We start from the raw sequence: 8,150 nt of genomic DNA, 5'->3' as shown, positions 1-8,150 counted from the left end.
CAGTGCATCGGGGTAACAAGGATCACCTGCTCCTAAATATATACAACTCTGCCTCAGCAGGTGCTGCAAGATGAGTCGGACTGTCACTTCAAGCATGTCTGCAGAAACAGTCTGAATAATCATTATAGTGTGTTCAGCTTTTTCCCAGAAAGGGAGCAATAACCAGAAGAGATACCGCTCCCGCATGTTTCATGTCTGATTGTTTGATCCGGGATAAAAGACGCACAGGAAACCCAGACGGCTGTCTCCGCTTGGCTTGCTTCCAAAAAAACGCAGTTGTTTGGAATCTACTGGGAGTCCCTCAGTGGCGGCTCCTGAAAAAAATCTCAGGGGGGGCAATTTTTATGATATCGACTAAAATGACCCATTTAACCCTTTAAGACCTACCATAGAACCAAGTTCGCCAGAGCTTATATTATATTTTTACATGCTGTGGAGCCATTTTTGGGAGCATTTCAAGTTGCTATACATCAATACAACCATTATAGCCCAAACTTTAATAATATGTCTGCATTAGGTGCATAGTAATTACATAAATTGCAAAAAAGTGCAATAAACTACAAAAAAATTGAAAATCGTTTTTGTTTTTTTAACATATATTTCTAGTTAGAGAAATTTAAGAGGCTTATCCCTCAAAACTGTAAATACAAAAAAGTTACACAAACTAGTTTCCCACCACAGGAAATTTATTTTGAGTGTCTTCATAGTTTTATTTTTGAAATACACCAATTTTTATATACTGCAGGAAAAACAAAAATAAATATTATAGTGCAAATTTGCAAAATAACAGCATATGCATCAAAATAAACTATTTCCAGCAGTGCAATATGAGTCTTAAGCATCCCAGAAACGACACAGAAAGTCATAAAGTCAAACATAACTTTTTAAAACACATAACAAGTAAAACACAAGCTCATAAGGCCTCGATCGTAAAAAACTACATTTCCGCAAAATGACGTCACTTCCGGTTTCGGGCAGGTCATGCGGTCATGTGATAGTTCGCGCTGATGGACGTAGGAAGTGTTACAAACAGCTGATGGATCGGCGAAGCGTGTTTCTGGAATATCATGTTTTTGTTGCTGCAAGTGATTTTTATGCAGTTTTTGCAAAGCTATATGTGGAAGGAAACTGTGACCGAGGACAAGCTGATGGCATAAGATGTAAGTACAACTCCTCCAGTTTCATATGCAAAAAAAATTATTGCGCTAGCTTACTTGGTTGCAGAGCTACCGGGATTTAAAAATAGTTACGCAAAACAGAGCGTGCCCGCTCCGATCGGCTGTAAAGGGTTAATGAGTACATCAAACAACACAATTTTAATTTAAATTTAAAATGAACAACCATATTCTGGCCATTTGTATAGATTTGTAAAAATGAACATGAACAGATTTTTTTTTTTTTTTTTGAATGAATGAAAAATAACTATTGAAAACAACAACTGTAAACTGATTGGGGGGGTGGGCTAAATGCGTCCCCGCATTGCTAGCTCAAAAGCACCACAAAACTTAATACAATCGATGATTTTAGATAAAATATGACGGTTTTTATCTACCTCTTCGTTGTGCCTTCTTAAAGCAATCCGATGTCCATCATCTAGCTGCGCCGCTATGCTAGTTTTCCCTAGCACAGCTAGCTTTACACTGTTGTCCATATGAACTCGTGAGCTTTCATGTTTCTTGATTCGTTCGGAGAGGTGCTTTAAGTCGGTTTGTCCAGATTGTGTCCACGTCAAATCACACTTGTCACTTTTGAACAGTATGCACGGGAAACAAAAAAGTGCATTAGCTGTTCCACAGCCTGTCAGCCACGACTTGCGCTGGAACCAACTCCGACAAAAAGTCCTGTTGTATGCTTTTGACTTCTCCTTCGTTGCCTGGGTTAGTTGAATTTCGGGCTTGTCAGGTCCCAACTCTTTAACTTGCAGTTTTTCTGCCATTGTCCTTCTGGCAAAAGGGTAGGTTAGAAGCGATCTAACCGAATTTGGGGGAGGCTGTGCCTCAACCGTTAACAATACCGCTGCCATCGTCTCTCTCTGACCTTATAGCTCACTTAGGCTACTGACTGAGGTAAAATTCTAGAACAGCAAATCTTCGCGCGTTTTCTGCAGGGGCGCAATTTTAAGCGCCCCCAAACCATTTAATTCAGCGACGCTGATAGGTCAAATATTTATTATTTTCCCCTGGCAACCATTTAATGATAGGCTATTTCGCTGCATATCAAGGGCGCTTTGACGAGCGCCCCAGAAGAAGAAAAACACCGTTTGTTGGTTGAACTTTAATGAGTCAGCTGGTGAAAATGTTAAAATACGCCTGGCTGTATATGGGCACACACATAGTAAAACTATCATTGATGAATTTTTTAAAAATATATATTTTTACTCCTCCACATTTGGGGGGGCGGAGCCCGAGCGCCCCCTATGGGCCAGCCGCCACTGGAGTCCCTTAATGTCTGAGCAGTGTATAGGAAGGATGTCTGGAGGAATTTAAATCTGAAGAAGAGCAGAGCTGACACTAGTGTCTGCAGGCACAATGGTGATAGAAGCAACAGGGGATGAACAAAACCCTAAAAAATTACAAAATAAAAATTAAAAACACATAACGCACGAATCGGTTTGAGAGCTAAAACACTTGTATAAACACAAGTAGGATTAAAGAGGTTGTGATTTAAATTAGTCTGAGATTTATTGCGGAATGAAATAAACTGAATAAATCTGTATAGATAGAGACAGAGATATTCTGCCGGAGGATTCTTCCTTTTAGAAGGGATTTTTTCTTCCCACTGTAGCCAAGTGCTTGCTCATATGAGGTCATGTGACCATTGGCGTTTTGGCTTTATTACTGTAGGGTTTACTTTACCTGGCAGTTTAAACTGAATTGAATTGAATTGGTTTGAGGAAAAATCTGTATTTCCTAACCAGTTGGTAGTTGTTCGGCTGCTCAGAGTCTCTTTCTTTCCTCCCCTCTGTATTGGTTTGTGTATGTGTGTGTCTTGGTGGGTGGGTGTGTTTTTATTTTTGAGAGGCGGAGCATGTTTGAGGTCTCCACCCTGCTTTTCACGCACCTGTGTGACACAGCAAGCTTGGCACAGGGTGCTGCACTAAAACCATTTTTGCGATTCCTTTCTTGCTAGTAGATTGCTGTGATTGCATGCAAACCACAGGTGCCTCTGGCTATCTGCTATCATGACCAAAACAACTGCAAGGTTTTTGGTGTTGCACACTTTTTGTGACCCATTTTTACCAAGGCTACTATTTTTCCCCCAGTTCTTGGTAGTTATTAACCACTCTCCTAGCCTTTTGTGACCAGAATCTGATGTAGGTTCTATCCTCATTCACCCCAACTTGACAGCAGAAATGCCTCAATAGCTGATTTGCTATTGCTAAGCTTCACCTTTGCTAATCCAGGCCACAGAAGAGAAGCTCTCAACTGCGTTTGTGGTGGTAAAGTATGTTTAATGCAATGATCTAACAAATAATGCGGCTTGTCATGCACTCAGATGTTCAAACAATCTGCCTTGTGTGCTACTTTACCAAGTGTCAGTGTGACCCAAGCAGTCGGGGAAGGGACTTTACTAATCATGGGGGCTGGCTTCATACTCCACCCTCATCCAAATATGGGTGGCTCCTGGCTCTAAAAAAGAAGTTGATGAATGCCTTAGATTACAGATTTAATAACAAATAACTGATGATGAAGTGGTGAAGGGCATTTTTGTTGCCACAGCACATTTATGATCACACACTGGTGACACATCAAGGGCACTTCTTATCTTGCACAGGGAGACTTCGTCTGGAGCACCTGGGGATCGAACCAAAAACTTTGTCTGTTCTACCTGAAAGCTAAACTTTAAAGAAAATGGCAAACAAACATATAAAAAGGAAGCAACTCTTTTTGTGTTGGGATTGGACACAAATTGAAAGTGAAGTAGGGGATGTATAATTATCCAAAAGATACGCAATTCTGTGTCTACCTAGTGCATTATACACAACAGTCGAATGCTGCTATTGTTGTCAGTTCTGTTTATGCTCTACTGCTGAGGTATTCTTTCTGAGAAAAGCAACTCCAAGTGCCACTGCCACTTAGAGGGAATTGGGAACAAGTTCAAAGCCATTGGGGAAACTTTGGTCTTGACCCCAGAAAATCTGCATGGGACAAACACCCTTGAAAACCAGCGGGGTGCAAGGAGAAGCAGTATATTCAGGAAGGGTGCAGCTAAAATAGATTTTCAAGTATAGACGTGTTGAACTGGGAAACAGTGCTTTGTTACTGAGCTCTGGGTGTCACAGGAAGCTATATTAAAAGCAACATGAAAGAGAGAAAGTTGGTTAAAGTACTGAAGAACACAAAATATTTCCCATTAAATTTTTGGTACTATAAATTTGCAATCATTCATGGCCAGTTTTAATAAGATTAGAAAGGAATATTTCAGATGGACAGCTCAGGTTTATCCGTTTGGAGACAGAGTGCTCAATGGCTGCCAACTGAAGGAAAAGAGGAAGACCACAGAGGAGGTTCATGGATGTAATCAAGGAGGACATGCAGAAGAACAGGATGAGATGGAGGCAGATGATCCACTGTGGCAAACCCTAAAGGAACTAGCCACAAGAAGAAGGTTCATTTCCAGTTTCCTATTGGCTGCTGCTGGGTTGGAGATTAACGGTCAGAGAAGAGAGCTTCAAAATCTGCTTAAAGAGGCACATACAGTGGGGCAAAAAAGTATTTAGTCAGCCACCGATTGTGCAAGTTCCCCCACCTAAAATGATGACAGAGGTCAGTAATTTGCACCAGAGGTACACTTCAACTGTGAGAGACAGAATGTGAAAAAAAAAAAATCCATGAATCCACATGGTAGGATTTGTAAAGAATTTATTCGTAAATCAGGGTGGAAAATAAGTATTTGGTCAATAACAAAAATACAACTCAATACTTTGTAACATAACCTTTGTTGGCAATAACAGAGGTCAAACGTTTACTATAGGTCTTTACCAGGTTTGCACACACAGTAGCTGGTATTTTGGCCCATTCCTCCATGCAGATCTTCTCGAGAGCAGTGATGTTTTGGGGCTGTCGCCGAGCAACACGGACTTTCAACTCCCGCCACAGATTTTCTATGGGGTTGAGGTCTGGAGACTGGCTAGGCCACTCCAGGACTTTCAAATGCTTCTTACGGAGCCACTCCTTTGTTGCCCGGGCGGTGTGTTTTGGATCATTGTCATGTTGGAAGACCCAGCCTCGTTTCATCTTCAAAGTTCTCACTGATGGAAGGAGGTTTTGGCTCAAAATCTCACGATACATGGCCCCATTCATTCTGTCCTTAACACGGATCAGTCGTCCTGTCCCCTTGGCAGAAAAACAGCCCCATAGCATGATGTTTCCACCCCCATGCTTCACAGTAGGTATGGTGTTCTTGGGATGCAACTCAGTATTCTTCTTCCTCCAAACACGACGAGTTGAGTTTATACCAAAAAGTTCTACTTTGGTTTCATCTGACCACATGACATTCTCCCAATCCTCTGCTGTATCATCCATGTGCTCTCTGGCAAGCTTCAGACGGGCCTGGACATGCACTGGCTTCAGCAGCGGAACACGTCTGGCACTGCGGGATTTGATTCCCTGCCGTTGTAGTGTGTTACTGATGGTGACCTTTGTTACTTTGGTCCCAGCTCTCTGCAGGTCATTCACCAGTTGATTTTTTCACACCAAGCTGCTTGCCTATTGTAGATTCACTCTTCCCAGTCTGGTGCAGGTCTACAATACTTTTCCTGGTGTCCTTCAAAAGCTCTTTGGTCTTGGCCATGGCGGAGTTTGGAGTCTGACTGTTTGAGGCTGTGGACAGGTGTCTTTTATACAGATGATGAGTTCAAACAGGTGCCATTCATACAGGTAACGAGTGGGAGACAGAAAAGCTTCTTACAGAAGACGTTACAGGTCTGTGAGAGCCAGAGATTTTCCTTGTTTGAGGTGACCAAATACTTATTTTCCACCCTGATTTACGAATAAATTCTTTACAAATCCTACCATGTGAATTCATGGATTTTTTTTTCACATTCTGTCTCTCACAGTTGAAGTGTACCTCTGGTGCAAATTACTGACCTCTGTCATCATTTTAAGTGGGGGAACTTGCACAATCAGTGGCTGACTAAACACTTTTTTGCCCCACTGTACATGCCCTTCACATCATGCATCATCCCACCACCCAGTGAGACAGAATAAGCATGTAAGCAGCAGTCGGTCAACTCCTACGCAAATGCATGTTTGTAACTGAGCCTGTCCAATCACAAATTGTGTGATCACAGCAAAATGGTAGAGCAAGGGGCAGGTGTTTAAAGGGCTCACAGCTCGCGGCATGACAAATAAAGCTTAATGAGCACATGCGAGGCATGAAATCCCAGCACAAACATGGAGAAGAGGGAGGTGTCTTTATGCCAGACAAAAGTGCAGCAAAGATAAGATTCATAAAAATCTTTCCCCCCGCAGTAAATATCTGTGAATACATTTTGAAGCAAATCAATCAAACCTGAAGTGATGCATTTAAAATCAAAGAGGTACACAAGCTGTTCAAGGCTTTTAATTTTAACCCCCTGAACTTGCCCGTGTAATTCATCTCAGAAGTTGCCATTTAGAGAAACACTTATTGATTTGGTTCTTCTAAATACTTTTCTGGTGCTGGCCTTTGTATTGATCTCATTCAATGTTTTGGAAGTTCTGGCAGAATATCACGAGTGAAATCAAGCTTATCATAGCAAGATGATGTCAGAAATGAATGCCTGTCAAACCTCTCCATAACTTTTTATATAAATTGCACTTCCAACAACTTTCAACGTTTACACTTCAGCAAACCTTTGGTGAAATTCACTTTTATTCACCTGAAGTGGAACAAATTTTCTTTAAAGGCTTTCACATTAACAGAAGCCTTGAGCTCAGATTTATTATCCAGACTTTGTCGACATTTTATCGTCTTTCATCATTTGAATTTTAGGTAAATATGCTAGTGCTTTTCATTTTTGTTTGAATTTAGCATAACATGATCACTTCAGCGTTTTTTCCGTTTTTCCAGTAATACCAATACTTGATTCATGCTAACATTTACTTTATTATTAGTAGAAGCAGTGTTCTTGTTTTTTACACTTAATTTTTAACTGACAGTTCAGCTGCTTTCAATATTTGTCTGTTTAAAGATTTCAGCTGTCTCTCTATTCTCTATTTTCATACTATAATACATGAGCTTTCTGTGTTCATTGTCTGGACCATCTTAATTTGTCATTTGGTGACTTCCTGTTTTACTCTGAAAGTTAGTTTTCCAATGAGCCTTATTGAGATTTTACTTCCTGCTTTTGTTTCTTGCCTTCCCTTGTAGTGGGTGCAATACTGTAAATGTTGGTAGTGAGCCAATACCAAGTAAATACAGAGACAGTACTGCTGATGCTTTTAACCTATAAAAGTTAAAAGTAGGGGAGAGCTACTACAGATAAGGGGACGGTCTGCTTGCCTTCACCCCGGAGAGAAGGGTTACATCGGTTTGCCCCTCTGGGGACGAGGGTACTTGGACCAGGGATATAGAGTATGTTTGGGGAGCTAGTTTATTGTGATGGTGTTGTATTTATTGTTGCTCTTTTTTGTTTGTTTTCTCTTCTGTTTTGTTTTCTTATCTCCATACAGGTGATCCGGGGTTTTGTTTTGGGGGTTTTTTTCCTCTTCCCCCCTTTCTCACCATCTCTTCTCCCCTCTATTTTTCTTTCTCTCCCTCTCTTTCTTTCATTCTTTCTTTCTCCCTGTCCTATTCCCCAGTCATGTCTGTCCCGTCTGTAACAACAGAAAAGAAAAGAAAAGAAATACATAATTATAATAAAGGTCGATAAATGGGCCAATATGGCAACTCCATGATGATCCACTTGGTAAAGTAAATCCACTAGGCATCTTTCTTAGCCTTCAGACAACAGTTCTGATGGCTAAAGATCCAAACTGGACAGGCAGAAAAAGTAGGAAAAAAAGTAGGGGAGAGCTGTGTGTCATGATGGGGGAGGCAAGAGATTAATTTAGGGTGGCATGTGCAACCCCATACCACCAGTAGATCTGCCTCTGTTTACGACTGCATTTAAAAAAAAAAAAAAAGTTATGTTTGTTATTTAATCCAAATAGTAAATTTTTTAAAAT

General features: G+C 40.9%; 1 protein-coding gene across 1 annotated transcript in view; it reads left to right on the top strand.

Moving 5' to 3' along the window:
- Window positions 1-688: 688 nt before the first annotated feature.
- The window catches only part of c9orf72 (C9orf72-SMCR8 complex subunit), a 28,210-nt gene continuing 20,748 nt past the window's right edge, over window positions 689-8,150 (top strand). Inside the window, exon 1 of the mRNA XM_085257180.1 lies at window positions 689-1,160. The gene's annotated coding sequence lies outside the window, so the exon portion shown is untranslated. The remainder of the gene's footprint in view (window positions 1,161-8,150) is intronic.

The sequence above is a fragment of the Mchenga conophoros genome, linkage group LG19 (genome assembly GCF_057382185.1).
Source record: "Mchenga conophoros isolate Kocher_MC1m ecotype Shallow Benthic linkage group LG19, M_conophoros_male_GT1.1, whole genome shotgun sequence".
NCBI lineage: Eukaryota > Metazoa > Chordata > Actinopteri > Cichliformes > Cichlidae > Mchenga > Mchenga conophoros.
This window is presented reverse-complemented; position numbering and strand designations above follow the sequence as displayed.